The 16,078-nt window shown below is 41.1% G+C and overlaps 1 non-coding gene across 1 annotated transcript; it reads right to left on the bottom strand.

The window, feature by feature from the left end:
• Nucleotides 1-15,580: 15,580 nt before the first annotated feature.
• On the bottom strand, nt 15,581-15,654 carry Trnat-ugu (transfer RNA threonine (anticodon UGU)). Its single transcript has one exon. It is a non-coding gene; the product is annotated as a tRNA-Thr (tRNA).
• Between the last annotated feature and the right edge of the window lie 424 nt (nt 15,655-16,078).

The raw sequence follows: 16,078 nt of genomic DNA, 5'->3' as shown, positions 1-16,078 counted from the left end.
TTCTAGCTCATAAGCAACACTGTGCGCAGTGAACTATGTTCCCCAGCCAATATACCTATTTCCCCCCCCCCTTATGAGTTCGTGACACAGAAGAAAACAATCAAAATTGATGATTTAGCCATATATACATGTTATATACATGCACCAAGGAGAGTAAAAACATCCCCAAAACTCCACTGAAATCTGTGATTAACAAGTCCTTGTGATCGATTCAGATTTTATTCTCTTCACATCGTCTATCCACTGCTACCATTACCTTCCTCGATTTTGGCATTAGTGTTTAGCTTGACAGCAACTATGCAACCTACATCCCAAACTAGCTCTGCGAGCTGTTGATTTTTGCAAATGTGATCTTCACAATTCTGTTCTCAGTGGTAGAGGAGCAAGAGGGGAGGATAGTTTCATAGATATTAATGTCTTGTGCACGTTGCCTGCTATACACGTACTTTCTTTGTGGCATTTAAGATGGCAGCTTTTGCAGGTCAATCAGCCCAATTGCAAAAACAGCAAGACAAATCCGGGTGAATCAAAACATTGTTACCACCTGCTTAATAGTGTAATAGCATTTTGGCACACTGTTCTAACATAATACAGCAGCTATTCTGCATGGCACAGATTCGACAAGTACTCAGTAGGTATCTGGGGATAAGTGATACAAAATGTCTACCCACAGGTCACAGTAATCTCATAAATTACAGGTTATTGGCTTTGAGGACATGGAGCTAGCACTGAATAGCATCTCAGATGAGTTCGATCACGTTCAGATTTGGGTAATTTATTGGGGATGATGATGTGAGTTCATGAGTTCACTGCCATGCTCCTCAAACTGCTGTAGCACGATTGTGGCCTTTTGACACTGACAATTATCCTACTAGAACGTGCCGTAAGTGTTCGAAAGACGTATAGCTGTGAAAGGGTGCAAATGGTCTGCAATAATGTTCGTGTAGTCCACTACTGCCGTGCCTTGGAATACTGTGACACATACCGTGGAAGCCTAGGTGAACATCCTTCGTAGCGTGATACTGCCCCTCGAGCTGCATCCGTGATGTACTTGCTCGCTTTAAGCAGCCTTTCAGATGAGTGATGGCATATCTGGACAAGGCTATTAACCTGGTGTAACAAAAAACTTAATATATCTGTTGGATGTGAGGTCTGCCAGTTATGCAAAACATCGTTTTTTTCTCAGTACCCAAACATGTTTCGTCACCACTGTGCCATCGTCAGTGGGTTTTCATTTTTATTTATTCTTTACATTTGGTGTGTACGAATTTTCCGCATCACTTGTGTGTTAATTACTACAGGTAGCTTTCATGTTTTCGTGTGGCAAGCACTTTCATTCTCCGCGTCATGGTGAGGTGTTGTGATGCACACGTAACTATAACAAGTATTTTCCACAGTGTCCACTGAAATTGTAATTAAAGGTATCCTGGGGTAAAACGGAGAACACATATGGGTTATCTGCTGTGGGTCCCCATGTTCCACAGTGTGCACTGAATGCCGTGCTCCAGAAGACGTGGGCCTGCAGTGCACTGTACTGTGTCACCAGACCTGCCACAGATCACCACCTATCCTGCTTTACAGAGAGCACGAGTCTCAGGCCCCCACATTTTGAGGGTCGGAGGGGATGTCGAGCACATTGTTGCCTACTTGCGGTATCACCGTCCTTCAGTGCTTTCCAAAGATTTCCAAACATCCGACCAGGTTTGCCATTTCGTAGATAATTACAAATCTGACTTTTCAACCTTTCACATGTCAGTGGATTTCCTCATTTGTAGGCCATATCGTTTGTCCCCCCCCATGAAACATGGACCTTGCTGTTGGTGGGGAGGCTTGCGTATACAGATAGCCGTACCGTAAGTACAACCACAACGGAGGGTTATCTGTTGAGAGGCCAGACAAACGTGTGGTTCCTGAAGAGGGGCAGCAGCCTTTTCAGTAGTTGCAAGGGCAACAGTCTGGATGATTGACTGATCTGGCCTTGTAACAATACCCAAAACGGCCTTGCTGTGCTGGTACTGCGAACGGCTGAAAGCGAGGGGAAACTACGGCCGTAATTTTTCCCGAGGGCATGCAGCTTTACTGTATGATTAAATGATGATGGCGTCCTCTTGGGTAAAATATTCCGGAGGTAAAATAGTCCCCCATTCGGATCTCCGGGCGGGGACTACTCAAGAGGATGTCGTTATCAGGAGAAAGAAAACTGGCGTTCTATGGATCGGAGCGTGGAATGTCAGATCCCTTAATCGGGCAGGTAGGTTAGAAAATTTAAAAAGGGAAATGGATAGGTTAAAGTTAGATATAGTGGGAATTAGTGAAGTACGGTGGCAGGAGGAACAAGACTTCTGGTCAGGTGACTACAGGGTTATAAACACAAAGTCAAATAGGGGTAATGCACGAGTAGGTTTAATAATGAATAAAAAAAATATGAGTGCGGGTAAGCTACTACAAACAGCATAGTGAACGCATAATTGTGGCCAAGATAGATACGAAGCCCACACCTACTACAGTAGTACAAGTTTATATGCCAACTAGCTCTGCAGATGACGAAGAAATGTATGATGAAATAAAAGAAATTATTCAGATAGTGAAGGGAGACGAAATTTTAATAGTCATGGGTGACTGGAATTCGAGAGTAGGAAAAGGGAGAGAAGGAAACGTAGTAGGTGAATATGGATTGGGGCTAAGAAATGAAAGAGGAAGCCGCCTGGTAGAATTTTGCACTGAGCACAACTTAATCATAGCTAACACTTGGTTTAAGAACCATGAAAGAAGGTTGTATACATGGAAGAACCCTGGAGATACTAAAAGGTATCAGATAGATTATATAATGGTAAGACAGAGATTTAGGAACCAGGTTTTAAATTGTAAGACATTTCCAGGGGCAGATGTGGACTCTGACCACAATCTATTGGTTATGACCTGTAGATTAAAACTGAAGAAACTGCAAAAAGGTGTGAAATTAAGGAGATGGGACCTGGATAAACTGAAAGAACCAGAGGTTGTACAGAGTTTCAGGGAGACCATAAGGGAAAATTGACAGGAATGGGGGAAAGAAATACAGTAGAAGAAGAATGGGTAGCTTTGAGGGATGAAGTACTGAAGGCAGCAGAGGATCAAGTAGGTAAAAAGACGAGGGCTAGTAGAAATCCTTGGGTAACAGAAGAAATATTGAATTTAATTGATGAAAGGAGAAAATATAAAAATGCAGTTAATGAAGCAGGCAAAAAGGAATACAAACGTCTCAAAAATGAGATAGACAGGAAGTGCAAAATGGCTAAGCAGGGATGGCTAGAGGACAAATGTAAGGATGTAGAGGCTTATCTCACTAGGGGTAAGATAGATACTGCCTACAGGAAAATTAAAGAGACCTTTGGAGATAAGAGGAACACTTGTATGAACATCAAGAGCTCAGATGGAAACCCAGTTCTAAGCAAAGAAGGGAAAGCAGAAAGGTGGAAGTATAATATAGAGAGTCTATACAAGGGCGATGTACTTGAGGACAATATTATGGAAATGGAAGAGGATGTAGATGAAGATGAAATGGGAGATGTGATACTGCGTGAAGAGTTTGACAGAGCACTGAAAGACCTGAGTCGACACAAGGCCCCGGGAGTAGACAACATTCCATTAGAACTACTGACGGCCTTGGGAGAGCCAGTCCTGACAAAACTCTACCATCTGGTGAGCAAGATGTATGAAACAGGCGAAATACCCTCAGACTTCAAGAATAATATAATAATTCCAATCCCAAAGAAAGCAGGTGTTGACAGATGTGAAAATTACCGAACAATCAGTTTAATAAGTCACAGCTGCAAAATACTAACACGAATTCTTTACAGACGAATGGAAAAACTAGTAGAAGCCAACCTCGGGGAAGATCAGTTTGGATTCCGTAGAAATACTGGAACACGTGAGGCAATACTGACCTTACGACTTATCTTAGAAGAAAGATTAAGGAAAGGCAAACCTACATTTCTAGACATTTGTAGACATTTCTAGACTTAGAGAAAGCTTTTGACAATGTTGAGTGGAATACTCTCTTTCAAATTCTAAAGGTGGCAGGGGTAAAATACAGGGAGCGAAAGGCTATTTACAATTTGTACAGAAACCAGAGGGCAGTTATAAGAGTCGAGGGACATGAAAGGGAAGCAGTTGTTGGGAAGGGAGTAAGACAGGGTTGTAGCCTCTCCCCGATGTTATTCAATCTGTATATTGAGCAAGCAGTAAAGGAAACAAAAGAAAAATTCGGAGTAGGTATTAAAATCCACGGAGAAGAAATAAAAACTTTGAGGTTCGCCGATGACATTGTAATTCTGTCAGAGACAGCAAAGGACTTGGAAGAGCAGTTGAACGGAATGGATGGTGTCTTGAAGGGAGGATATAAGATGAACATCAACAAAAGCAAAACGAGGATAATGGAATGTAGTCGAATTAAGTCGGGTGATGCTGAGGGAATTAGATTAGGAAATGAGACACTTAAAGTAGTAAAGGAGTTTTGCTATTTGGGGAGCAAAATAACTGATGATGGTCGAAGTAGAGAGGATATAAAATGTAGACTGCAATGGCAAGGAAAGTGTTTCTGAAGAGGAGAAATTTGTTAACATCGAGTATAGATTAAAGTGTCAGGAAGTCATTTCTGAAAGTATTTGTATGGAGTGTAGCCATGTATGGAAGTGAAACATGGACGGTAAATGGTTTGGACAAGAAGAGAATAGAAGCTTTTGAAATGTGGTGCTACAGAAGAATGCTGAAGATTAGATGGGTAGATCACATAACTAATGAGGAAGTATTGAATAGGATTGGGGAGAAGAGAAGTTTGTGGCACAACTTGACCAGAAGAAGGGATCGGTTGGTAGGACATGTTCTGAGGCATCAAGGGATCACCAATTTAGTATTGGAGGGCAGTGTGGAGGGTAAAAATCGTAGGGGTGACCAAGAGATGAATACACTAAGCAGATTCAGAAGGATGTAGGTTGCAGTAGGTACTGGGAGATGAAGAAGCTTGCACAGGATAGAGTAGCATGGAGAGCTGCATCAAACCAGTCTCGGGACTGAAGACCACAACAACAACAACAACAACATCGTTTGTGGGATGATTTCCATTTGTCTCTGCCCTGTTTATGTACTGTTCCTACTGCTTTACGTATCTGAAATGCCACTAAGCAGCATAAGTCTTGCTGTGGCGAGTGGTAGTAATGGTTTGCTTCTCAGTTTATGAGTGATTGATGGGTGAGCAGTATTGTTGAAACTTACAGACAGATCGTGCCACCCCAGTCAATAATGTTTGCTGTTCCCTGCTGTGAAGATACTGATAACAGTTTGGGGTCCCATAAATACTGTGCTTCATGGCTTTTAATTGGTGATGTCAGTGCCCAGATCAGAGTAGATGACCGAGTTCCCACACACAGTCATGTAGCATACGTAAAAAAAGGCAAGTAATTCCCTTCCGACATAGTTTTTCATCCCGCTATCCTCACTGCCTCAACCTGTATTCTACATCTATCTGCACAGGGTGTTTGAGAAAACTAATGAATCTGGTAGGGCCTTTAGCATGTCATCCGTATTCTTTCGGTAGGTCCCGAGAGTCTGAAAATGACGTCCTTTTAAGACACATTTCAATTTTTGGAAAAGAAAAAGTCGCGAGGGCTTGTGACGGGACATCCTCCTCTAGCATTTCTTTTCTTCAACACTAGTTGTCGGTACCAGTGTTGTTTTTCGAATTTTGCACAGGTCATTATTATGTCGCTTGCTTATCTGAAAACTTTCATATAATTTTATACACAGTATGTTACATTTCAAGATAAAATTTTTTAAAAAGGAATTACTTTATAAAGAATTACGGTCACGATGTTACAATCGATAAGTACTAACTCCGAGTGTACAATTAAGATTATGTTTTTAGAAACGTTTGAAGTTACGAAATATTTGTACACATAAAATTTCTGTTATTAATTACACAATCCTGCACTGTTTACTATGTTTATTTCTGGATTCATATATGAAATAATAATCAAATTTAAAGCTAGAAGAAATTCATTTGTTAAGAGAAATTGGAAACCCTTCGGAATAAGGTTATTTCCGAAGAGTGAGAGAGTCGTAAGCGTGCCTCTGATGCGATCGGATGTATTTTTGTATTTTGTGCAAACAATGTTATTTCAGCTTTGTTAATGGGAAAAATCAAAATCTTGTATGATGTACTAAAATGTGAGAAAATATAATTATGTAAAAACAAAAATTTTTGCAGCAACAATCTTCAAATTTATTTAGTTCAATTCAACTGTGAGGACCTAAAATGTGAGAATGTCAGCTTCAAGAATCAGACCCCTAGACAAGAAGAAGAACTGGAGCCAACTCAAAACAACAAGCTAAGTAAACTAGAGAGTTTCTTGTAATCTTCGCCCCCCTCAAATTTTTCATACAAGACTTTGCTTATTGTGGACAACAGCCGAAATGAGGGAGGGAGGGAGGGGGGGGGGGGTTACAGGCTCTGATCAGGCGAGTAGGGGGAGGGGTGGGGGCTGCACAGCAACAGGAATGCCTTCCGAGTTCAAAAATGGCCACGTGACACAGGACGTTATCACGATGCGGCATCCACTTGTCTGCAAAGTCCAGTCTCACTCGATTCAGCCTTTTCCTGAGCATTTCGAGACACCTTTGTAAAAGATTTGTCCCAGAGGAACAAATCCTTTATGTGCGATACCCTTACTGTCAGCAGAGCAAATCTGCATTGTTTTAAACGTCAGTTTGATCATTTGAACTTTTTTTAATGGAAGAGATGTGTCAGTGTTTCATTCCTCATTTTCGCACTTTATCTGAGGATCGTGCAAAAAAAGCCAGGATTCGTCACCTGTGGTCATACGAATGAATCAATTGTAGTCATTGGCATCCTCGAGAAGACCAATGGGAGCATATTGTCAATTGTCTCTCTGTTCACTTGTGAGGTTTTTTGGCACCATTTTGGAACAAACCTTTTAAGTGCTCAAAACTGCAGTCAAAATTTGTTGTGCGGTGAAGGTTTTCTAAAAGGTCACTCGTCATGCTTATCATTAAACATTGTTCTGATCTCTCAAGAGCACCCACCCGTTTGGCGTTTTTGTTATTTTTTGAAGTTGAAGGTCTTCTCGAGTGAGGTTTGTCTTCAAAGTGTTCTCGGCCTTCCAAATATGATCTCTACCAGCAATAAACTTGTGCTGTCAGTAGGGAATGTTCCAATTGCCCTGTTTCAACTTTTCAAAGGTTACAGTCACAGATTCACCAAGTATAACACAAAACTTGATAACATAATATTCGTGTAAATTCTGCTGTCCCATTTTTGTAACACACATAACAAAAACACAACTTCAGTGATGGCGCTGTCAAAAATCGTGCTGGCTGCATGGAGCTGAAACGCAGTATATAAGCATCTGGAAGGGACAAACAAACCAGTCTACACGTGTAGAACAACACAGCATTGACAGTTCGCTCGCAGTGTTGTTAGTCTAATTACTTTTCTCACACACCTCGTATACGTAGTATGCCACTTTACACTGCACAGTAAAATAGTACAACATACCAATACCATCAGTTTTCTTTCCTATTCAATTTTGTATATCAACTGAGAGAAAATTACTGACTGTGTGCCTCTGGATTCCCCTAATCTCTCATATCTGTTCTCTCTATTCCTGTGCCAAATGTACAGTGGCAGTTGCATACTGATCACAGAGTCTACTTCAAGTATCAGTTCTGTAAATTTACTGATAGGCTTTCTTGAGAAATCTGGCATCTTTCCTTTTGGGATTCCCATTTAAGTCCGCCAGGCACTTCTGTTGCTCTTCCATGAGGGCATACTTACTTTTATTATCTTCAAATCCTGTTTCTGAATTTATTTTGGTGAGAATTGTGGAAACTGGAATAATACTCTAGAATTCTGTTAAACTTCTATTTTAATTTTTTTATGTTCATCATCCTCCTATATCCAGTTTTGTTTTTCCCCCCTCTCGCCTTCCCCTTTTCGTGCAGTTTTCAGTTGTGCTATTTGTACCACTTCACATTTCTGTCTTTCATTTGCTGTGCTACCCACTTCTCCTAGCCAGTCGTCTCATAAACTGGGGCAGTCCTTCTGAGTGCTCCGTCTTTGCTTTCCTGCTGTCATACACCTCTGCTTTCATCTCTGTCTCCCCTCATACTCGGGACGGATTTGCCTTTTTCGAGGTGCACTTACACCTGTGCGCCTCGAGACTAGTGGCCGTGCGGCTGTAGACTGCCCCACACTGAAGTGTGGCCTGAAGAGGTGCCTGGTGTGAACACAGGTGTGAACAGAATCACTCAGACACACACCTCGAGGAATAGGCACGCGTCTACACACGTGTGTCTATTTGTGTGCAGTGCGAGCACAGTCACACGGTCACTAGGTGTGAGGTGCACAGGTTCAAATGGTAAACGCACGTTCGGCCTGGGCTCTGAGTGACTTGTCCTTTGTTTCCAAACTTTTCCAGTCTATACCTCTTCATACTTGTGGAGGAAACTGGAAGTATTGAAACTGGGTAGTTTTCCCCATTCCTTTTTTTTTTGTGTTTGTATCAGCAAATACTTGGGAGTTTCTTTTATAAGTAATTTGTTTTGATAGTAGTACTGGGCTGTGATGAATAAACATTCTTCTTATGTAATTATTGTCCGCCCCCGGTAGCTGAGTGGTTAGCGCGACAGACTGTCAATCCTAAGAGCCCGGGTTAGATTCCCGTCTGGGTCGGAAATCTTCTCCGCTCGTGGACTGGGTGTTGTGTTGTCTTAATCATCATCATTTCATCCCCAACGATGCGCAAGTCGCCAAAGTGGCGTCAAATCGAAAGACTTGCACCGGGCAAGCAGTCTACCCGACGGGAGGCCCTCGTCACACGCCATTATTATTTATGTAATTATTGTGAAATAAATGACAATATGGAATGATACTCTTACCCGACCGTCCTTTCTTTCTTTTTACATGAAATGAAGGGGAGGCAGACCACTCATCTGTAACTGACTGATGTGCAACACACAGAGAAGTGTGACAGAAAAGTGTTCATATCGGCTTTCGAGCTTTTGCTCTTTCTCCAGGGCTAGTAGATGTATTCCCGCACACGACCACACAGTCACCAAAACTTATATTTGTGGCCACTGTGCAACTGAATGTCGTTTACCGATAGCAGTTGCCTCGGCGGGTGGGAATGTGGCGGGGAGGGGACAGGGAAGGATGACTGGAGGTGAGTAGGGGTAGTGGAATAGTGTGAAGCACATATTTTGACAGATGGCTGGGGGCCAGCACATTGAGGTAAATGGAGTTCAGACACTAGAGCATGTAGGATGTATTGGGGGGGGGGGGGGGGGGGTGAAAGGAGAGGAAGGGGGAGAAAAGGAGGGAGACTGGGAGGGAAGAGAGAAAGGTAGAGTGCTGGAAAAGTAGGAGGGGGGGGGGGGATGTATTAAATGTTTTCAAGGCTTGGGTGATTAGCGAAGTGTTGGTCAGTGTCTCGTTAAGACGTTTGCTGGTGTCAGAGGAGATGACATGGGAGATCTGGGTATGGATGAATTGGATAGGATGCTGTCTGTAAGGAAAGACTCTGGTAGGGTTATAGGAGATTTTCTCGTTGATTTGAATTGAATTTTCCATTTCATACAAAGTAGTATTCTCTGTACCGTTCTGCAGTTTCCCCTCAAACGTATTTTCATACTTTAAAACAAATAAAAAAACTATACATGCACAGATTAATATTTCTGTATGAGCTTTACATGCAAATCTTTACAATTGAAGGATGAACAGCTAATTCTACAGTTCAGTATGAATGTCAAAGGAAAGTTTTTGTAGAATGTAAATAGTTGTGGATTAAAGGGGACCACACACCGAAAAGCAGAAGTATTGAATTGTTGATAGGCACACATAGGAGAAGGCAGACTTGTGTGTGCCGCCCCCCCCCCCCCCCCCCCCAACACACACACACACAGAACAATATTTATGCTTGGTGTGTGTGTGTGTGTGTGTGTGTGTGTGTGTGTGTGTGTCAAAGGAAAAGTTCTGAAAGCTAGCAAGTTTTCCTTCTTTTATGTGCGCCAGTTGACAGCTCAACGCTTCAGATTTTCAGTGAGTAATCTCCCTTAATCCAAAAGTATTTAATTCTATATTTCTTGATCTTTATGTAATAGGGGGCACTGTAACCGTGAATGATACCTCAGCAGTCCAGTATTGGTAGTTTTTACTTGTTAGAGGCAGTCTTCATGTAATGACTACAATTTCTGCATATATATTACCTGCAGATCCACAGTGATTAAAATTAATTATATTCTGTCTTTCTCATTGGTTTGTTACAGACTGATTCATTTTCTGATGACCCACTTCCCATTTGTGATCTGCAGACCATTAAGAAAGAGGTATGTAGCTGCTGCATGTCAGATCAATTCTTTGCTTGTTTCAGTAATGTTTTAGGGTGTTAATGTAGCTCTGAACTATCAACATGGGTGTCAGTGGATGGATAGAGCAGCAGTACTCTCTGTGTACCTCTGTTATTTCCTCCTGTGTAAGAAATGTTGTTTAGATTAGATTAGATTAATACTAGTTCCATGGATCATGAATACGATATTTTGTAATGATGTGGAACGAGTCAAATTAACATAATTAAGTTAATTTAACAACATAGTTAAGTTAATATAACAACTTTTTTATTTTTTAAAATTTTTTGTTTGGTTCTTTGCTTTTTTTTCTTAATTTATATCTAAAAATTCCTCTATGGAGTACAAGGAGTTGTCATTCAGAAATTCTTTTAATTTCTTCTTAAGTACTTGTTGGTTATCTGTCAGACTTTTGATACTATTTGGTAAGTGACCAAAGACTTTAGTGGCAGTATAATTCACCCCTTTCTGTGCCAAAGTTAGATTTAATCTTGAATAGTGAAGATTATCCTTTCTCCTAGTATTGTAGTTATGCACACTGCTATTACTTTTGAATTGGGTTTGGTTGTTAATAACAAATTTCATAAGAGAGTATATACACTGAGAAGCTACTGTGAATATCCCTAGATCCTTAAATAAATGTCTGCAGGATGATCTTGGGTGGACTCCAGCTATTATTCTGATTACACGCTTTTGTGCAATAAATACTTTATTCCTCAGTGATGAATTACCCCAAAATATGATGCCATATGAAAGCAATGAGTGAAAATAGGCGTAGTAAGCTAATTTACTAAGATGTTTATCACCAAAATTTGCAATGACCCTTATTGCATAAGTAGCTGAACTCAAACGTTTCAGCAGATCATCAATGTGTTTCTTCCAATTTAATCTCTCATCAATGGACACACCTAAAAATTGGAATATTCTACCTTAGCTATATGCTTCTGATTAAGGTCTATATTTACTAATGGCGTCATACCATTCACTGTACGGAACTGTATGTAATTCAGTGAGAGTCCGTTTACAAGGAACCACTTAGTAATTTTCTGAAAGACATTATTGACAATTTCATCAGTTAATTCTTGTTTGTCAGGTGTGATTACTATACTTGTATATCAGCAAAGAGAACTAACTTTGCCTCTTCATGAATATAGAATGGCAAGTCATTAATATATATTAAGAACAACAAAGGACCCAAGACTGACCCTTGTGGAACCCCATTCTTGATAGTTCCCCGGTTTGAGGAATGTGCTGATCTTTGCATATTATGAGAACTGCTTATTTCAACTTTCTGCACTTATCCAGTTAGGTATGTATTAAACTATTTGTGCACTGTCCCACTCATGCCACAATACTTGAACTTGTCTAGCAGAATTTCATGATTTACACAATCAAAAGCCTTTGAGAGATCACAAAAAATCCCAATGGGTGGTGTTCGGTTATTCAGATCATTCAAAATTTGATTGGTGAAAGCATATATGGCTTTTTCTGTTGAAAAACCTTTCTGGAAACCAAACTGACATTTTGTTAGTACTTTATTTTTACAGATATGTGAAGCTACTCTTGAATACATTACTTTCTCAAAAATTTTGGATAAATTGTAAATATTATCTGATCATTGATGTTGAAATAACAAATATTATGGACTGTGAGTACTAAATGGAAATGTAGACAGACAGTATCTTACATGTAGTGATGGATGCATAATACATTTAGAAAAAACAGCGGAGATGCTGAGTCACAGTTAGGCACAATAAAAAGACTGTCACAAATAAAGCTTTCAACCTATGAGGCCTTCGTCAAAAATAGACATTAGGTACGGCATGTATGCGTGCCTACACACACACACACACACACACACACACACACACACACACACACACACACACACACAACAAATACACGACTAAGGTCTCAGGCAACTGTAGTCACTCTGCGAGCAGCAGCACCAGTGCACAGTGGGTGGGGCTGAGGAGGAGGCTGGGGCAGGGTGGGGGAGGGATAGTAAGGTAGGGGTGGTGGGCGGTGCAGTGCTGCTGGGGAGCACGCAGGGATGAGTCGAAGAGTGTGGGGCAACTACGTGCAGTCGGGAGGTTAGACGGTGGGCAGGGGGTGCTGTGTAGGGGTGCATAGTGTATAGCACTAGACAGCTCTCATTCCTCCATCACATCCAGTCTTTTCACTTCCCTACTTTTCCGCTACCGCCTCTCCCCTACCTGCCATCTAACCTCCCAACTGCACATAGCTGCAGTTGCACTGTCCGCAACTCCTGTCCTACTATCCCTCCCCCTGGCCACCCCAGCCTCCTCCTTAGCCCCACCCACTGTGCACTGGTGCTGCTGCTCGCAGTGTGACTACAGTTGCCTGAGACTGCAGTCGTATCTTTGTGAGTTTTGTGTGTGTGTGTGTGTGTGTGTGTGTGTGGGTGTGTGTGTGTGTGGGCGCGTGCGCGCACGCGTGTCGTCTATTTTTAATGAACGCCTTCCGGGCTGAAAGCTTGATTTGTGACAGTCTTTTTGTTGTGCCTATCTGTGACTCAGCATCTCCGATATGTGGTGAGTAGCATCTTTTCATTTCATAATATTGTTACATTCCATCCTGGATTTTCCACTGTTTGATTAAAAACAACAAAGCCATTTTAAGCTTTCGTCCATGTAACTAAACGTATTCCACTGCATATCACCGTTACCCTTCGTGTTCCACATGAGGCTGGCTTCAGTTTACTGAGAGCAATCCAATGAAGATGGAGAACTTACCTTCAAAATGAGAGCCTAATACTATGTGGGGATAGAGGTTGATATCTTCAATTAATACAGATTATTTTCCTGTTTCCAGGTTGCTGAAGATGTATTAGCAGTCTTAAGTTTCAGTGGATGTGTTAAAGAGGAGCCAGAATTAGATATAGGAGTGGAAGCAACTGAGAATGAGGTACGTTTTCACACACACACACACACACACACACACACACACACTATAAAAACAAAGATGCTATAACTTACCAAACAAAAGCGTTGGTATGTTGATAGAGACAAAAAACAATGAAAACACACAAACACACACACAAAATTCAAGCTTTCACAACCAACGGTTGCTTCGTCAGGCCAGAGAGAAGGAGAGGGAAAGACGAAAGGATGTGGGTTTTAAGGGAGAGGGTAAGGTGTCATTCCAATCCCGGGAGCAGAAAGACTTACCTTAGGGAGAAAAAAGGACAGGTATACACTCGCGCACACACCCATATCCAACCGTGTCTGTGTATGTGCGGTTGGATATGGGTGTGTGCGCGAGTGTATACCTGTCCTTTTTTGCCCCTAAGGTAAGTCTTTCTGCTCCCGGGATTGGAATGACTCCTTACCCTCTCCCTTAAAACCCACATCCTTTCGTCTTTCCCTCTCCTTCCCTCTTTCCTGACGAAGCAACCGCTGGTTGCGAAAGCTAGAATTTTGTGTGTACAAACATTTAATTTTTGAGGGTAGTAGTAGTAGTAGTAGTATTAGTATTGGTAGTAGTAGTGTTGATATATAAAGTAAATTGAGAAAGAGTAAAAGTATATTTGAAATAAGTTAATGTAAATTACAAGTGATGTATTATATTGGGAGTACTTTACATAATTTTCACAGTTTATGATTTGCATGCTTTGCTGCATCTGACACATATTATCAGTAAGAAGCATTGAGGAATAACCAATTAATTACGGCTGTTAGTGTAGTTTCATTTATTTACTGTAAAGTATCATTGGATTAGTTTATCTGAAACCACTTCCAATTGTTCCAGGAGGCAGATACAAGAGGACACTTTCCAGATATTACATGGTAAAAGCTTCATTATTTTATTGGCATTTTCTTTTAACTGGTAGTGTTGGCACCATCATGTTTCCTTCCACATCTGTCAAGACTATCCCTTAGAAATTCTCATTGAGTATAGTGTCACACAGAGGTAAATGTTGGGATGGTTTCTAGGAAAAGAATATGGACAATTTCTTCCCCATCTCTACCCATACAATGTGCATAAAAATAACTATTCAGTAAGGTTAAAGATTGTAATATAACTGTTAAATTTCTACTTGGTGAGCATATCCTTGTGCTTTCTATTTCTTATAACCCATTCCTTTCTTCCCCATTTGACTGTATTTGTGACCTTCCTTCCAGTCATCTAGGAGCCATCTCCTTTACCTTCCTGCTTATCTCTTCTTTATTATGTACCCATAAATAATGGTCTTATTGTCTTATTTTCCCTTCTAATACATCTAATCTACACTTTCTACCTTATTGTCATCACTACCATTAATCAGCTGCCTTGACCTAATCTTCTTATGTCTTTCTAAATAGTCACCAAGTGCAACAGCTGAGCACTTGTCATTAAATCAGGCATGGTTTTTTACGAGTTCTGGTTCATTTAATTTTTGAATATACTTGTTTTTAGTATTTAACCATCTATATAGTGTCAGATTTCATAAAATTAAAAACACTGTTAGTGCCAACACCGTACACTCAGAAAATAAAGTTCATCAATATTGAACTACAAGGTTAGTAATAAATGAAAAGCACCAGTTTGCTTTTCATTTATTATAATGCTGTTCTACCAAGAACTGACGGAAGATTCTGTTAACATTCAAGATTAGTATTTAGTAAAATGATTCTTGCAGCAAAAGTTACTCTCTTGATTTTGATGTAATAAGAGGCAGCTCCATTTATTTGCCAAGAGTGGCACAGGCACTGCAGAAACGCATCCATTCCCTCCGCAAGATACTGCTATTTTGCAGTCCCAACTACATACGTCACATCTCTGAAATCGAATCCCTTGTTCTCCAGCACCTGGAACAGCTTTCCGTACATTGCCCCCTGCAAGTTATCCAACCTGCTGACATCCAACCCCTATCTGACCCGTAGTATTCCTCCTCATCAACCACTCATAGTATCCAGACCCTACCTAGCTGACGTTTTCAGTCTGCAGTAGACGCAAAAACTTCCTACCAACATTGCTCTAAATCCAGGTCTGAAACAATCCCAGGACCCTGTTGTTAACCTGTCCACCAAAATCCACAGCCCCACAGAAGTTTCAATCCTATCCAGAGGCCTCACCTTCAGCCCTACAAGCAAATTTAACCATAAATGATGACTAACTGACAACCTCAGCTGCCGACAGGTGTTGTTGATATACCTCAATGTGGACAGCTGAAAATGTGTGCCCCGACCGGGACTCGAACCCGGGATCTCATGCTTACATGGCAGACGCTCTCTCCATCTGAGCCACCGAGGACACAGATGAATAGCGTGACTGCAGGGACTTATCTCTGGCACGCCTCCCGTGAGACTCACGCTCCCAACTGTCCACAATTCTACATATGTATTGTACCTTATAGACATTTGCCCATCCACTCATTACTCGCGCATGCTTTGGTGATTCCCGTAAGAGTTTGGGCAACCTGTGCGCATTCGCACAGACGAAGGTCAATGGCTGGGTAGCCTTTAACTATATATACGAAGACAGTAGCTTGTTCTACAAAGAAGAGTTACTGTTGATGACCGTGCAGCTATACCCTGGGGTAAATGATGACTAACTGACAACCTCAGCATGATTTATTCCAGGGAAAAGCTGCACGGTCATCAACCGTAACTCTTCTTTCTAGAACAAGCTACTGTCTTGGTATATAAATTTAACCATGTTGAACTTGTCAAAGATT

This window comes from Schistocerca cancellata, chromosome 11, assembly GCF_023864275.1.
Source record: "Schistocerca cancellata isolate TAMUIC-IGC-003103 chromosome 11, iqSchCanc2.1, whole genome shotgun sequence".
Classification (NCBI taxonomy): Eukaryota; Metazoa; Arthropoda; class Insecta; order Orthoptera; family Acrididae; genus Schistocerca; species Schistocerca cancellata.
Note: the sequence above shows the minus strand (reverse complement) of the source record. Positions and strands in the feature narration are given on the sequence as shown.